The sequence below is a fragment of the Equus przewalskii genome, chromosome 16 (assembly GCF_037783145.1).
Source record: "Equus przewalskii isolate Varuska chromosome 16, EquPr2, whole genome shotgun sequence".
Classification (NCBI taxonomy): Eukaryota; Metazoa; Chordata; class Mammalia; order Perissodactyla; family Equidae; genus Equus; species Equus przewalskii.
The window spans coordinates 38,503,690-38,522,171 of record NC_091846.1 but is presented as its reverse complement, the minus strand read 5'-3'; the positions used below and the strand labels follow the sequence as shown (position 1 = coordinate 38,522,171).

The 18,482-nt window shown below is 33.1% G+C and overlaps 1 long non-coding RNA gene across 1 annotated transcript in view; it reads left to right on the top strand.

Annotated features, from left to right (window-relative positions):
* LOC139076390 (uncharacterized) overlaps positions 1-14,968 on the top strand; it is a 115,173-nt gene extending 100,205 nt beyond the window's left edge. The window contains exons 6-7 of the long non-coding RNA XR_011527956.1: positions 13,889-13,953; positions 14,600-14,968. This is a non-coding gene — a long non-coding RNA (uncharacterized lncRNA). The remainder of the gene's footprint in view (positions 1-13,888; positions 13,954-14,599) is intronic.
* Positions 14,969-18,482: the final 3,514 nt, after the last annotated feature.

The window sequence follows — 18,482 nt, the reverse complement described above, 5'->3', positions numbered from 1 at the left end:
GAGATTAAAGAAATATAAAACAAAAACACAATGAAAAGGATAAAGAATACCAAAAATTGGTTTATTGAAAAGCTTAAAATATTAGCAGAACTGATGAAATAATAACTGTGAGAAAGTAAACACTATTAAACACAGACCTAACCAAAGACAAGATGAAAATGACAATAATGAAAAGCTTATTGTTCAAAACTTTGTGAAATTAACACAAAGTGTGAAATGTGTGAATTACTAAAAACAGATAGATTCCCAAATGCTCTCATGAATAAGTGGAAAATATGAAAGTATTATAATAATTAAAGAAATTGAATTTCTAGTTTTAAATCTCCCTATGAAGAATTCATCACTCTCAACTGATTTATCTGTATATTCTATCAAAAATCCATGGGGCAATAATCCCAGTCATAGACAAAATTTTTGAGGAAATAGAAAAAGAGACAAAAAACTCAACTCATTTTAATGTAATGTATATAACAAAGTATAAAAGAATAACACAGAGAAGATAAATTATACTTCAATGTGCAAAAATTCTGATAAAGACATTAGGACAAATAATATAGCGATGTATTAAAAGAGAATCACCAAGAAAATCAGAAGACAAACACAAGACTGAGAGAGTATATTTGAAAAAAGACATACCTAGTAAAGGATTGTTATCCAAAACATACAAAGAACTCTTAAAACTCAACAAGAAGAAAAAGAACAACCTGATTAAAAAATGAGGAAAATACCTGAACAGACACCTCAACAAAGAATACGTACAGATGGCATGTAGTGTATGAGAAGACGTTCAACATTATATGTCATGAAGGAACTGCAAATTAAAACAGAGACCACTAAACACCTGTTAGAATGGCCCAAAGCCAGACAGCAACAACACTAAATTCTGAAGAGGATGCAGAGCAATAGAAAGTCTCATTCATTGTTGGTGGGAATGCAAAATACTACAGCTACTTTGCAAGACGGTTTGGCAGTTTCTTACAAAACTAAATATACTCTTACAATACGATCATTAATTGTGCTTGTTGGTATTTAACCAAAGGAATTGAAAATTTATATCCACAGAAAAACTTGCACAGGGATGTTTATAGCAGTTTTATTCATAATTGCCAAACTTGGAAGCAACCAACATGTCCTTCAGTAGGTGAATGGATAAATAAAATGTAGTACATCCAGATAATGGAATATTATTCAGTGCAAAAAAGAAATGAGCTTATAAAGCCATGAAAAGACAAGAAGGAACCTTCAGTGCATATTACTGAGTGAAAGAAGCCAATCTAAAAAGGCTACATACCTTGTGATTCTGACTATATGACATTCTGGAAAAGATAAAACTATGGAGACAGTAAAGAGATCAGCAGTTGCCAGGGGTTGGGAGTAGGGGAGGCAGAGATAAATAGGTGAAGCTTAGAGGATTTTGAGGGCAGTGAAAATACTCTGTATAATACAGAGTATAACACAGACATAAAACAGTCATGATGGATACATGTCATTACACATTTGTCCAAACCCCTAGCATGTACAACATCAAGAGTGGACAGTAATGTAAACTGCAGACTTTGGGTGACGATGATGTGTCAATGTAGGTTCATCTATTGCAAACGTACCACTGGTGAGGATTATTGATGGAAGGAGGGGGTTGCTGTGTGTGTTTGTGGATCCTGGGGGTCTATGGGACTCTGTACCTTCTGCTCAAATGTGCTGTGAACCTAAAACTGCTCTAAAAAGTAAAGTGTACTAAAAATTAAAAAGAGAGAAAGAGAACAGGACTGTAACAGCCAAAAGGACCTTAGATAAAAACTAAAGAAAGCTGAATAAGTATAGATTTTCCTTAGTAAAAGTGTACCAATATTAACTCACTAATTATAATAAATGTACCACTATAATACAGGAGGTTAATAACAGGAGAAATTAAATAATTTAATCCTCACAATAATCTTCACAGATAGATATTATTATATATTCCCACCCAACATATACAGAAACTGAGGGATAAAGGCTGTTATTTGCTCAACGTTACAGGGCTAATTTGGTGTGACAGCCAAGATTTGAATCAAAGCATTTAGCTTAAAAACAAAGATAAAAATGAAAACATAAAATGAAATGAAAAATAAAAAATTAAATGTTACAAACTAGCAGAAGTATTTTAATAGGTAAAACCAAAAAAAAATTTAATGTTCAAAGTAAAGAACAAATTAGGAAAAACATAACCCAATACAAAATTTGGAAGACTATATGAGAAGAATTCATGTCACGGAAAATATGAATGCTTAATACACATACGAAAATACTCTAAAAGTCAACATTTCCTGTGGGAGAGTTAAAATTTTTTCACTATAAACATTTTTAACAGAAATTTATGTGACTGGAAAAGATTTTTACATGATACTGAATTCTACCAGTACATGTTAATAATACATTGTATTTTTTCCTTAGCATTTTCCTTATGATTCTATCAACAAGTTTATCAATAATAGTTATCACTACTGCTTTAGTTGCTTCTCTCCTATTTTGTCCATGAGTTTTGTTAGGGCCAAGCTCTGGGGTGTTTTCTTTATTTGGTGAGGAAGATTAGCCCTGCGTTAACATCTATTGCCAATCTTCCTATTTTTCCTTGAGGAAGATTGTCACTGAGCTAATATCAATGGCAATCTTCTTCTATTTTGTACGTGGGATGCCACCACAGCGTGGCTCGATGAGTAGCATGTAGGTCCACACCCGGGATCCAAACCCAGGAACCCCAGGCTGCTGAAGCAGAGTGTGTGAACTTAACCACTACATCAGTGGCCTGTCCTGCAAAGATTCTATTTTTAACTTAAATATCTGCATACCTCAAGGTGTGAAATGTTTTTACAAATAAATGTCTGCTAAATGGAGAAAATAAATGCTATTTTTCTTCCTATCTTTTGTGGAACATTCATGTTTATAGTGGTGTCAGCATAGTTGGCACTCATCATATATTCTTTATTTTATCCACATGCAATTTATTGCTTTTTTCTCCTATTATCACGCTAATGTCTTCCAATAGCTTATTTCACCAAAATTTATATGATTTCAGTAGTATACCTATATATCTATTTTGAATTAGTATGAACCATTTGAAGAACTTTCATGTGGGTTATATCATCTAATTTACAAAAAAAGAGCAAGATAATTAATAGCCCAGTTTAATGAAAGAAATATGAGATGAAGAAACAGTAAGAGAGAGACTAAACAGTATCCATGTTTATATAGATTGTAAATGGCAAAGCCGTACTCTCAATCCAGAACTTCCAATCCATTGTCCTTTATATTATAAATAGCTGCCTATTTCTGTTGTACTCTCTAACGTGGAAGTTTTAGGGTATTGAATAACTGAAGGTTCTTTAGTAAATGATATGATGGAAACATCATCTATTATAATCCTATTTTTCATTCATCTATAAATAAGTGAACTGGAGAAATCATTGAAGAATTGCATCAAATCTTCAATTTGGGAAGAAAGGTGCTTCAAAAACATTTCTGAGGCTTATAAATATAAAATCAAGAGGATCCAACCCTGCTTTGAAAATGTTAAGTCCATTAAGCATCTGAGGAAGTTTTATATACATACAATATTTCACAATGTAACATTCTACAAGATACTGCAGGAGATCATTTATTCAAATGTAGAAGAAACAATGCCATGGAGGACACAAAAAATTTTGAGACAGAGCTGCCAGCTGGGGAGCGATTGCATTTTGGCAGATGAGTAGATTAACAGATTTTAGCAGATTTGTCCCAAGTAATTGCTCTCAAAACAACCTTTCTATTTTTAGAATTTTTAGGTACACATGTGTAAAATAGTGAATATTAAAATTAATATTTATATTGTTTCAAATAAATAACATTCCAATGTTCATTATTTTTTATTAGTAATTAAGAATATTGAATTATATTTCATGAAATTGGTGCCATCCAAATCCTTAAACATTCTGGGGGAAAAAATGGTAGCTACTGTGACTGCATGATGTCCTTCAATACCTATGGTTCTGTAACCTTGTAAAATACCATCTACTAGCTTTCATTGATTCAAATTAAATTCATCTACCTAAGTAAATAATCATTTACTTACACAAAAACCAAAAAAACTAAAAACTATACATAAAAAAATAAGATTATGTTCTCTAACTTATGAAGTTTGCAATGTGTTTTCTCTCTGAAATTCAAGCATCATTCTGGCTCCAAGAAATAAAACTGGGATTGAGCATTGGCAAAATCTTTGAGTAATTAAAAGAGACATTTATTTTTTCTGTACACAAAAGGGCCTTTTTGAAATAAGATGGTTTCAGATTACGGGCTTCATATTTTTCAGGGCTTTTCGGGTCTTCCTATAGACATGTCCTGGTCTTCCCGCTCTCACTGTGCAATTTCCTAAAAGTCTTCTAACCGGAGATTTAATGTTTATATTTAACAAATGATTTAATCTCAATGTCTTCTTTAGCCTTGAACATAGATAAGGAAAATAAAGCCTTTAATATAATTTTATTTCCTAAGTCCATGCAGCTAAAACCAAATTCCTTTTTGTGATACCATCACATTTTTCTTAGCTTGGTTACACATGAAGCTTTACGTTATGTAATGTGGTGGTGGAAGGAGTTTTGTTTGTTACTATTTTTGAATTTTCATTATTTTATATTCATGTGTATGATTTTTCCCTGCCTGCAGAGTGAGTGATGAGAAAGAAAAATAATCCCCAAACCCATTAACACTGTGATCTCTGGCACCATATGTTTCACAGTAATTTTGTGCCCATTCTTTTGGGTATTTGGTGCGAGATTATTGAACAGATTGGGAGAAGGAGGAACACCAACTTCTGACGGGTGAACAGATTGAAAAGGCAAAGATTGAAAGCAGGGGTCAAGTTTGTGGCTATAGTTATGAGTCTCTTTCATCACATTAAAATTTACTCTATATCAAAAACGAATAAAATGTTTGTTCATATATCAGAATTAGAACGCACAAAGTGACTTAGGTGCCCAAGCTAGCTTTAGGTTGTAGGTCCTTATAGAGATCATTTTATATCAATATTATTTGTATTTCAAATTTGACTTTCAACAGCCAGATGAAAAATATACAAAAAATTCTAAAACTTTCATGCGTGGAAGTGAGAGCTTATTACCATTAAAAAGAGGAGGTAAATTTGAGATTGAGATATTTGAGATTACTTTATAGTTTACTAAAATCTTAAGAATATGAGATAACAAATGTTAACATCATCAAGATTTTGGAAGACAATTATATCAGGAATTTTCATGAAATACATTATAACAGAAACTTAAGAGTGTCTCTTCAAATATTAATTATAAGGTAACATTTATTTTTAAACCACATATATATGCACATGTATATACGTGAGTGTGTTTGAAGAGTTATTTTGATAGGGGTTTTTATTCTCTTTGTTAACAAAGCAATCACAGATTTTTTTCCTGAGAACCATGCAATTAATCCTGAATAAGAGCCTATATGTTTAATTACTTTTTTGTAGTGGTGGGCCATACCACCTGGTCCCATAGCATGATGCTGAAATCAGAAATGCCTCTTCATAACATATGCCTGTGAAGAATGAATATCTGAAATGAGCTTAATAAAAGTACTGCCAAACAAATGACACTGGAATTTAATAGGCAAACAAGTTAAATAGACAAAGGAGACTTTATCCAAAACTATTAAAACTATTGCAATAAAGGAGAGAAACTGAAATCAACTCTGGTGAAGCAAAAGTTGGGAGGATTTTCTTTCAGCTTTACTGAGGTATAATTGACAAAAATTGTATATATTTAATGTGCACAATGTGATGATTTGATATATGTAAACATTGTGAAATGATTACCACACTCAGGCTAGTTAATGCATTTATCACTTAACATAGTTACTTTTTTTTGGTGAGAAAAATTAAGATCTACTCTCAGAAAATTTCAAGCATACAGTACAGCATTATCAACAATAGTCATCACACCGTACATGAGATCTCCAGAATTTATTCATCTTATAACTAAAACTGTACACCCTCTGCATTTCCTGGAGCCCCAGCTGCTGTAAACCACTATTCTATTCTCTGCTTCTGTGAGTTTGTTTTTTTTTCAGATTTCACATATAAATGAGATCATGCAGTACTTGTCTTCACTTAGCATGATGTTCTTCAGATTTCTCCATGGTGTCACAAAGAACAGGATTTTCCTTCTTTTTTATGGCTGAATAATATTCCATTGTATAAGAAGGTTTTTAAAAGCTGGGATGAACTAATGGACAAGTACTAAATTAGGCCATGTGTGTTTGCTAATTGTCACTTACTGAAGTAAGGCTCCGACCTCTCCAATTGAGACTGGGAGATGGAGGCCTTATCTACTTCAGTGACTACATTTCAAAGGAGTCTCTCCCAGGTCCTTGAGAATAACATTCCTGGGTTGCAAAACCTGTCAGGGGCTGCGAAAAGATTTACATCTCAAAGGGGCAGAGAAAGAATTAACAATTACAAGTTTCCTAGAGTGAATGCTCCTACAGAAAGAGAGGTCAGGGGCCTAGAGTCAGGAGAAAACGTGTGTAAAGCTTAGCCAAGCTGAGGAAAACCGAAGGCTGTTTTGGAACTGAAAGCTAAGTTGAAAAGTATGCTGAAGTTCTTGGGTAAAGGGTCCTAAGTTAATAAGAATAAAATAGGGGCCGGCCCCATGGCCGAGTGGTTAAGTTCGCATTCTGCTGCCATGGCCCAGGGTTCGGATCCTGGGCGCGGACATGGCACTGCTCGTCAGGCCACGTTGAGGCGGCGTCCCATATGCCACAACTAGAAGGACCTGCAACTAAGATATACAACTACGTACCAGGGGGGATTTGGGGAGATAAAGAACACACACAAAAAAAGATTGGCCACAGTTGTTAGCCTAGGTGCCACTCTTTAAAATAAATAAATAAATAAATAAAAAATAAAAAGTTACATAAAGCAAGGAAGATTTAAAAAAAAAAAGAATAAAATGAAAATTAAAAAGGAACAGGAAAAAGAGCAGGCAATGGAAGATTGTTACAATAAATTTCAAAAATTACAATTTCGAGTATATATCTATACACTCTTAAATAGCACATTAATATTGATGGGACAAACCTGTTTAGAAGCTCTAATTGTAATGGACAAAATATAAATACTCATAAATAGAATCTTAAAAATAAGCTTTATCCTCCAATTCTTAAGCTTTAAACATGGGAAAGTAATTAATACCCTGGACATTTTTTAGTATTTCTGTTTCCAGAATTTTGGCTTCATATACAAAAAAATTAGAATTCTCAACTTCTTACTGACATAGAATATAGGAAGAGAAATTGGTACTCTAGAGTCAACAAATTATATAAATAGATAAACTCTAAATTAGAAATTCAGAGTTAGTCACACATATTTATACAATTATCAAACCTCAAACTCCATGTTACCTTGAATTTTGACTGGGGATTTCTGGGCAAAAAATGCTTTATCCAGTTAATTGGGCAATGAACTAACATGGTTGCCAAATTATATTAGGCAATTTTACAGTACTCAAAGGGCAATTTAAAATTTCACTGCTTAAACTGATTTATAGAGTATAACTAAAAAGTAATAGCCTATGCTTTATAAGATCTCTTTATCATATCATTGACTTTCATAAATCAGACAATTTTGAATGTAGACATATTCAAGTGATTATAACTTGTAGAAGTATATATGTGTATAACATCATATTTTTGTCTACATATATCTATAAAATTGATTCAAAAGGCATGGTTACATATTTCCACAAAAGAAAAAAAAACGTTTTAACAAATATAAGGGACTAAAATTTTAAGTACTCAAATATAATAGTTGTATTTTATTGACGTAAATGTTTGATGCTGAATCCTGCTTTGCCCAGGATTGCCTTAGCCTACCTTCCCTATAAAAGAAAACTGAGCAAACACCTGTGTGTATAGGAGTGGAGAGAGGGCATCTCAGGAAAGGAGAAGTTAGAGGAAGAGGGCAGAAAAACAGCAAAAAAGGAGCACATGTTGCAGCATCACAATGACACAGATGATTATTTAGTCATGCAAAATGTCACCAAGGAAGACTTGAAATAACAAGTCTCAAGAAGTCCCTTGTGGGTGGGTAAAGGGAAGAGGTCAATCAATTTGTCTGTAGGCCTCTTTCTGCTTCCTACTTCTCAGGGAATAAAGTTCATCCACATGGCACTGCCCCCCAACTTCTGGATATACGACTTCTGTTTCAGAGCTAATCCAGTTTGGCCAGTGCTAAGACATAGTGAGGGGTCTCTTCTCAGTTGGCATTGATAGTAGAACTCCTTGGACTGTGGTTCCCTGTGGTCCAGTGACCAAGAACTGAAAACTCAAGTTATGCTCCCCATTCCAATGCTTACTACATTCCATATATAGTGATGGAAGAATAATGGCAATAACCATTGTTGGGAAAGGAAATACGGAGACCCACAGCAGTTACTCTTCTAGAGCAACAAGTAAATGCCTCTGAACAGACATTAAGAACTACTTGCTCCGGCAATGAGAAAAGTTAATTCGAGGACTCAAATTTTGCTCTCTAGAAACATGAAGCTATCTTGCCCATTCTTCTCTTGTCTGTGACCTGTTTTATGTGGAGTTGTTCAAAATTATATTCAAGAAAGGGAAAAGAATGAAGATACAGATGAGAGCTAGGAATGTCTGTCATAACCATTCCTGCTTCTACTTTTGCTTCCCTGAAGTCTTTTTCCTTATAGCAGCCACAGTAATCTCTTAATATATATTGTATATTGGCGTTCATGTAAATAAATCAAGCTCTTTCAATGGTTTCTCATTGCCCATTCAATAAAATTTTCCTTCTTCCTTTCTTTCCTTCTTTTCTTTCTATCCTTCTTTCTTTCTTTCTTCCTTCCCTCTCTCTCACCAGCCCATCTTGGTTTTACCACAACCTACCCAGCTCTTTACAGTCTGAGGGACAAGGCCTATAATGTTCATAGAGAAATGAGTAACGTTTAAATAGATTAGCTAAGGTAGGATAGTGAAAAACTGTAGGAAAAAAACACTGATACCGTCATACTAAAGATATTCAAATTGAAATTATTGGAAACAGTGAACACACCAAACAAGGCACACTTTTAATTTAATTTTAACCTGCAGGCTGCCTTTCTAAAACTCTCCTCATGCTACTTTCTGTCATTTACCAGCATCTAGTAGCTTACATTCCTTTAGTACCTTTCACCCTCGGGGCTATTTTCTGTCTAGGGGCCACTGCTTTTCTTCTTTGTGTCTAATTTCTCTTTCTCTACCTGCTGCTCCTGCACAGTTGATTGCTTCTCATCTTTCAGGACTCAGCTTGAATTTTATTCCTACAAAGACGTCTTCTCTAAGCATCTTAGCTAACAAGAAACCCTGTCCTAATTCTCCATTACCAAATTGTGTTACTTTTTTCCAGGGCAATAACTATGATTATGAAACTTTTTTAAATGTTTTCCTAATCTCCTGTTATTTAGTACTTTTACTCTGAGAACATTTCATTCAAATTAAGAAAATTTTGAACACACACAAATGTTAATATATATTAATATGTAAACATTAAAAAGAAATATTAAAGAATAAATTCGAGGCCGGCTCCATGGCTGAGTGGTTAAGTTCACGCGCTCGGCTGCAGCGGCCCAGGGTTTGGATCCTGAGCGCCGACATGGCACTGCTCATCAGGCCACGTTGAGGCAGCGTCCCACATCCCACAACTAGAAGGACCTGCAACTAAGATATACAACTGTGTACGGGGGTGGTTTGGGGAGATGAAGCAGAAAAAAAAAATTGAAAAAAAAAAGAATAAATTCTATCTTTTCTGTTGAGATATGATTCATGGAGTTTATATCTGTCTATGTATCTAGCACATATAGTTAGCAATATTCTGAACTGTAGGTGAAAACTATAAACACGAAGGAACTGGAGACAAAAGATTTTGTTTCTTTGTTTTTTGGTTTTGTCTTATTTTCCCCCCACATAACAGGGAGAACTTTGATTATTCTATTTTTCAATATAGACAAATACTACATACACAGCATTTATAATCTGAATTATATAATCTAAATGTCACAGCTTTTACACTTCAAAATATTTAAAATTTTCCTGGGCACCTAATTGAAGCACCAGTGACTCTTTTTGGTTGTGGAACTAAAATAAGACGTGAGGAATTTATTTATGTAAGAGTATGATGTGATTTTGCTAAAAAATCTGTCCTTGGAAAATACAGCCAAACTCAATATTTTTGAAAGTCAAGGTCATTTTAAGTGGTCACTTGTCCACTTAAATGTCAATATGAATTTACACTCATGAATTACTATTCCAAAAATAATTAACACATCACTCTATAAATAAGTTTGTTTAGTCTCAAAAGATTTTCATCAGTTTTCCCTTTCCTCACTGAGTTTCTAGACTATGAGTCTCGGGCTCTCTCCTCCACTATTTATGTGTAACTTGTGTTTATAAAGTCATAGTGGTTTAGTCTGCCATTTACGTGTGGAGTTCAAAATCATCCTCTTCTTACCAAGTCTTTTGCAATGTAAATCCCTGTACTCCCAATGATTTTATAAAACGTAACATCCTGAACATTTTCCCCGTAATATGAATATCCACTCTGTGATGATTCGCCACTGATATCCTCATATTCTCCTCCAATGTACGTATACAGGATTCTCTCTGATAATTTGTTAAAGATTGAGTGTGACTTTGAATTAAACTCCCTGCTCATTTGTACATTACGGTAGTGTTTACATCATGAAGGCGAACATTTAAGAATGAATTGTATTCAACCCGCAGATTCAGGCTCAGAATTATGATCAACATCTGTGTCAATCTGCTTCTATGCATAGAGAAAAAACTCGACTCCCTGAACATCTTTTATGACTCAAGATAAGTTAATTTTAGGATTTATATAATTTCAGGTATATGTTATCCTACACAATTATGAACTTTGCCCAAGCTTTACATTTGTGAGTTTCAAAACTGATCTAGTATTTCCAAACGATTATAGTTTTACAGTTCTTTTTAATGTGACCTTATTTTTGGCTAGAAATACCCCCTTTACTTTTTTCTTAAAATCTGAAAATCTTTGCCAAATAGGCAATTTATATATGTTATGTATTTACGTCTGTATTCATTCTTAATGATTAAATAATTATACGCTACACTTATTTTTATAGACATAAATATACAACCATTACAAAATTTGTAGAAATCAATGAGTATAGACAATTTTTCAGCCTATCTACAATCAGTAAAATCATCACTTCATCTTGTCAAATTCACTTGATTTAATTACTTATTTTCAGAACTAAAATGTCAATTTCTCCAAAATTTTACAGCCAGTAATTTTAAATATGAGACTTAGTCTAAGATTAATTAAATTATTTTAGTGTAGCCACTCATAAGTGAGCCCTACCCTTTCACACTTATCTACATCTTTTTGCATGTAGATTGCTATGCCAAGAACGTGTTGATCTAGGCAGCGTTGATTCATTTTGACATGTTTGCAAACACCAAACTCAACTTCCAGATGCAGTTAGAAAAGATGATCTGTGAAATCTTCCCTAATCTTTCAGACTCCTCTGCAATATAATAGAACTCTTACACGATCACATTCTTAATTTTTTGATACTGTGGTCATTTTTCATTGCTGTAGATTTTTTTTTTCTGTTAAAATATTTATTTGTAGATATGCTGACAAAATGCAGATCTTAGGGCATATCTACTAACTATACGATAATAAGTAAATGATATTTTCTGTAATATATCTATGTCAAAATATACTTTATCCCTTAAAATGGATGAAAAATCAAACAATAATTCCTTCTGCATCTTGTCTATTTCAATGAGCGTGTATATTGATGGAATTCAGTTTAGAGTAATTAATATATTTTAAGTATGTGAACTATACAGTGTAAATCATAATTTATTATTTGGTTATGGTTATTATTGTTATCATTGTTATTATATGTCTAGCTCTTCAGTTACTTTCCTTGAATAAAATAAAAAATAAATCAATTTCTCCTGAGAATTTTTATGGTCCCTAAAGAATTCCCATTTGGAATACGATCAAGATGTCTTCCCAAGGTCTTTTAGAGCTAAAAACTTTAATGTTGTCATTAGGACATTAGACTATATTTCTCTTACTTCAATCTCTTTATAAAGTATTTATTAATTAGAAATAAAATACTGGGCAGACACATTTTCCTTCAGCACAGTGAAGATGTTAAACTGTCTTCTGCATGTATTATTGATGATGACTGGCACAACCTTAGTCTGTTTTCCAATTCTGCAAATTGTAAGTTGAATCTAGTCCAGTCTCTCAATTGCTTCCTTCTATACTTTCTTTTAGATATATATTACTGCTTCAAAATCGATCCTACATGCCTTATATCAAATTTATGCATTTATTATAAATTCTTTTTCTCTTCGTCTTGTGGTCTATGAGAATACCTGAGAATCATCCTTCAACTCACATATTCTCTTTTCAACTATAGTCAGGGAAAAGTTTATCTCATCATGGAGATTTAGTTTCCGGGGCTCTACTTTTCATTCCAAACTTGCTAATTTTTTAATTTGAAAAATATACCTCTTCTTTTTTCATGTCTATTTATCTTTGTTTTATAGTATATTGCTAATTGTAAAGGAAGATATTCTTTTATTAATCACTGAGATAACTGTGTGATTACCAAACCACACATACAAAAGTCAAAAATCTTAAATAGGATCCAACTTTATTAATAATTTAAAGGATACAGGTAATTATGGGGTATCTCAGGTCTTTCCTGTTACATTACAATACATCTGGTCAAGATATATGATGCATGTGGTACATCCTTGACACAAAGAAAGGAAGTTATTTCAGTTATAAAGCAACTCCAATTTATATTCTGAAAATCACGTAAGTAGAACCAGTGTTTTAAGCTGCTTCCTCAGACTGTCAATTCTAGATTTGTAGACTATAAACAACCTAGATTGAAAAAGTGAATCCTGCTGAAAACATTTAATAGAAACTTCTTCGTCTATTAAGGAGATGTGGTCAGATATTTTGTTTTTTGGTTTTCCTGTCCCCAGGGGATTGGGACGGAGGGAGGGGCAATGGGAGCTAACCCCCCATTCCCAGTTACATTTAGCCTCCTAAACATGCTGTTATAAAGTCTCTGTCAGAGTTTTTTATAAAATCAGTTTCACTAGAAGTTAACATATATTTATAGTTAGAGGGTTTTTGGGATTTTGTTTTTAGAATTAGATTTATTCATCTGCTTTGGAAATTTGGTTGTTGTCCCAATTTGACTATGATGATTTTTTTTTCCTTTTTCTTTTTCTTTTTCTTGCTGTCTCCCTTTGTGCTGTTTCTTCTCTGTCTAGTGCTTGTGTCCATATCTTTCCATCTCATTAGTTTTCAGCTTGATAAAGGACATTTTGTGGCACTTTTAACTATGGAAGAATCCAGTTGACTATTTCTGTTCCCAAACCACCTGCATTCACTGTTTTGTGCTTTGGCTTGATTTCTAACATGCTAATTATTTTTTAATCAATATATGTATTTTTTTTAAATCTCTTATTCATGAATTTTATCTATCACAAATATATACTTCGAGTAGAAGAGACACATCAAAGCAAGAAATTATAGAGTCAACAATGCAAAAATTGTTTATTTTTAATTTAATTTGTATAATTAAGCAAAATCACTTACAATTTACATCTGACTTACCATGGTGGAAATTGCTGACAATACCAATACTTGGAAAACATAACTGAGCTATTTACCATAATTTAAAAATTAAAAACATAATATGTAATACTCTGATTTTTCCAATATATATTGATTTCAGTATTTAACATTTAGTATTATATTTTAATTAAATCCTAGATCACAAAAACAATTCATCTTATCAAAACTGAAATGAGGACACCTCAAAATTTATCAAGAGATGGGTATGTATTCACTTATAGGAAATAGTAAATTTTGGATAAATATATGATGTGCTAGAGATTATGGCAAGAATATACAGATCAAAGGTCCTGGGTAATTGGGATCAGTTTTTCAAAGAACAACTTTTTATCAACTTTATTCAAGGTAGTTTGAATTAGTTGAATAGAAAACATTACAAACACATAATTATTATCGCAATAAAATAGCCATTAGTATTTGGTGTTCTTATTTATTGAGTGCTTACTATGTGCCAGGTGCTAAGTGCTTTATACCTTACCTACATTTATTACACTCAAACAACACTCAAAAACGTTAGGAGTTATTTGTGACCCATTTTCCAAATTAGAAAATCAAGAATTGGAGTAGTGTGGCGTAAGTCATAAGTGGCAAGGCTGAATTCAAAACTAAACCCCTAGCCACTGGCTACAGCATCTTTTTAATGACATTTAATGATCCTCTTCTATGTGTTTTGAAAACTTTAGGTAGTTCTGGAATGATTCCTAAATTTAAGACATTCCATGCAATAATTCTTGATACATGAATTTAAGTATAAATTTATAAGTCCCTTTTGTTTTCAAAGGTTGGCACCTGAGCTAACATCTGTTGCCAATCTTGTTTTTGATTTTTTTCTTCTTCTTTTCCCCAAAGCCCCCCAATACATAGTTGTGGATTCTAGTTGTGAGCGCCTCTGGTTGTGCTATGTGGGACACCGCCTCAGCATGGCCTGACCAACAGTGCCAAGTCCTCACCCAGGATACGAACCAGCAAAATCCTGGGCTGCCAGAGCACAGCAGACGAACTTAACCACTCGGCCACGGGGCAGGCCCCATAAGTTCATTTTTCAAGTGTTTAATTTATCATAGTGAACAATATAAGAGCAAGTTTAATTGAGACACAGTTGTGTTTAAAATATCTCCTTTGTGTTTATGACAGAAAAATATCCACTATATACCAACGCATCCATTTTAATTGCGTCTCCACATAGAAACAGAAAATAAAGAAGGCAGAAAACTCAAACCCAGCTCTGCTATTTCTTAAGACTAAAGAATAATAACTGGTAATAATACACTTGTTCTTGAAATTTCAAATTGTACTGAAGCAAATTTCAGGTGCATTGCTGATAACATAGTAAGATGTAACTCTTGAAATATGATTACAGGCCTGAATTGAATATCTTCTAAAAAATGGTTAAAAATCTGGAAAAGATTAAAAGTAACATTAGCTAACAAGCTTATGTAGCAATGTGAAAAACAAAGCTGTTCCTCTTATGTCTGTACCATATTTTTCTCTTCTCACCTTATTTGCAGCCTTAGTGAAGAGATGAAAAATAAATAAATAGTAGTTAATTAATAAGAATTAAAAATTTTTCACTATCTATATTCTATTATGTAATTAAGACTACAATTTATTGAAATAGTAGATAGTAAATTATTTTCCATGTTTAATCTATAGCTTCTAATTCAGTATTGAACCCTTAGTTTTATTTAATATGTGCAGTGTTATTGTCAGAGCACAAGCCTCATGTACTTCATCCTCACTTTATTCATGGCATCTACTAAGAAAACTATTATAAAAAATGTGCATAGTGAATATGCGTTATATTAATAAATCTTGCATTCAAAAGTAATTTTTAAACTGAAAGTATTTTGTTAATGTATGCCACCTTTGAAAATAATGATGATGAAAAACAGAAAGAAGAGGAGAAATTTTAGGAAAAGCAGAATCATATATCAGCAAAGAGATTTTCATAATAGTTGGATAATGATTATATATATCAAATTAAAGGTAAAAATATAACTATCCTCAGGGCTGGCTGGGTGGCATGGTGGTTAAGTTTACACACTCCACCTTGATGGCCTGGGGTTCGTGGGTTTGTATCCTGGGCGCAGATCTACACGCTGCTCATCAAGCCATGCTGTGGCAGCATCTCACATACAAAATAGAGGAAGATTGGCACAGATGTTAGCTCAGGGACACTCTTCCTCAAGAAATATGTGTGTGCATGTATATATATATAAATATGTGGTGAGTATATATATATAAATATGGGTGTGCATATATATGTATATATATATATAAAACTATCCTTTAAGAATTAAATTTTCTACGTTAACTCAGGTATTTTCCACTGATGTTACTGTGACAGTGGTTCTTTAATAAAAGCTAACTCTATTTATAACGCAATTAAAACAGTCTTTTTGAAATTTTCCATTAACAGACACAGAAACTAAGTCAGATTTTGAATAAGCAACTTTCACACCACCACATCACTATTATGTGTTGAAATATCATTTTAAAATGGGTCATCTGCCTCCACAGCCCAATGTGTATAAACATAGTTCTTACTACCTACCATTTTATTTGGGGGACTCCCTAAAATGCATCAACTTACTGAGACAGATAAAGACAAGCTTTTATGGAAGAAGTAGTGTGCTTTTGACAGACTTAAAGCTGCTGAACTCCTTAGCAACTTGGTTGACAAAAGTGAAGACCTCTCTATATTAGTCACTGTACACATATAGTTAAAACTTTAAAAAATTATGTTATATCAGTCATACATGACAGCTGGTTTCATCTCCAAATATAATGGATAAGACTTTGTGGAGTTATGAATCCTTATCTAACTGACACTACTGAGAATCTTCCAAATTATGAAGACAACCATTGGTATATTTGATAAATACAATTTCAGAGGGCAGGCTAGTTCATACATATTGGTTAATGGTTGGTTACGTGTGTGTGTGTGTGTGTGTGTAATTCAAGAAAATTTACCCTGAGAGAAAAGAAGAATATTCTTCCATACGATGTATATTTTATCACACTCTTATAAAACAGACAATAGAGCTTATTCTGTTGTGTTACATGACAGTTAAAAAGAGATTAAAACCCTCTTTGCCCATCTCTCTTGACATTGACTTGAGTAAATTAAGCAGCAGAAGTTTGTATGAGAATGATTAGTAAGTGCTGCAGACAGACTCCCCCAGGAGAGGCCTGTCACCAGGATTAATTAATTATATACTTAAAAAGTAGGACAATGGAGTCTGGTTCTTGTCCCTTAGGTGCTCACTTTCTACTGAACAAACAACATACCCAGAGCAACTGGTATATAACAAAATTCTGACACAAATTTAGTAATTCCTCATTATATTCTAAGAGATTTATGTAGGTCAAAATTTGCTCATTTCATAAGGTATAATTATGACATTTCTTTATCTATATCTATTTTTGACATTTTACTAGAGAAACAAGGTAAGAATATAAAAGTTAAGAAATGTTCTTGTGGAACAAAAAAATCAAACAGCTAGACAATGAGGAAACATTGGAATTAGTAATTATCCACTTTGGCAAAACTAGATGTCTTGTTTGGAACTATTGTATTCTTTCCACTGTTAACAAACACGATATTATGGTTCCCCTCGGTGCATAAAAAAAAGACACTTGAACTAATGACAGCCTGGAATGTTCACAGAAACATGAATTAATTTGACTTTCCCTGGAGCTCTCACTAGGAATAAAATGGGTATGTGAGACTTTCAAAGAGGTATGATCTTTAAGATGAGTGAGACTAACAGGTAAAATTGATGGATCCTAAGAAATGACAGAGATAGCATCAAATTCAACTTATGTTCTAATTATATTTTAATTACTTTTGTTTTAGATGATTAAAATTTATAATTTCTTATATTCTTCCTTGTTTACTATGTTTCTCTGGATATATGACCCTGTATTTACCAGGGGAAAGACGTTCAAGGAAATTTAGAAATGTCCATATGTATGAATCAAAAATAGGATAGAAGGAGAGACTGTGGAGATGTTAGATATATGCAAGGGGAGAAAAGGTCTGTAGGAAAACCTGTGGTGGCAGTTACTACAGGGCTTTCAACAGCTGACATTTAGAGAAGCAGGGTCCCAGGTAATATGCACTTTTTCTCAGGCACTGGATCTGCTCCTAGACAATATGTGCTACAAAGGAGCCTCTGATTGATCCCTCTCCATTTCCATATCTACTAGAGGCACAAAAGGACCAGGACTTAAGCCAAGGTGCATAACATGTTAGGAGAAATCTATGATAAAAGAGATCTGAAAATATTGCATCATTTACTGAAGGATGATATAAATTTAGTTCTGACACGTAAGAATTTGAATTTTTGCATACCATATTATAAAATTAAAACTTTTATAAAGGAGGAAATAATTATTTATGACAATTTACAGAATATTTCTTAAAATATGAATTCTCCTTTTTTTTCTCTCTAATTGTGGTCAAAGAGTTGAAACTATCACACAGTCCTTCCCTTTGGCTTTCCCATATTTTCAATCCCATAAAATTCATTTCAATTAATATCTAGATCACATTAGAGAAAATCAATGGGAGACGATATAAAATGTGAAGGTTTTACATGTGCTATGGTTGATTTTACTTGGGTAATGATGAAGCATATGATGTGGGTGCAAATTGAATATGATATATTAAAGCCTCTTTATTTCCTTCTGTCTTGGTTCCAATTCCTTTATCTTTGCCTCTCTTTCC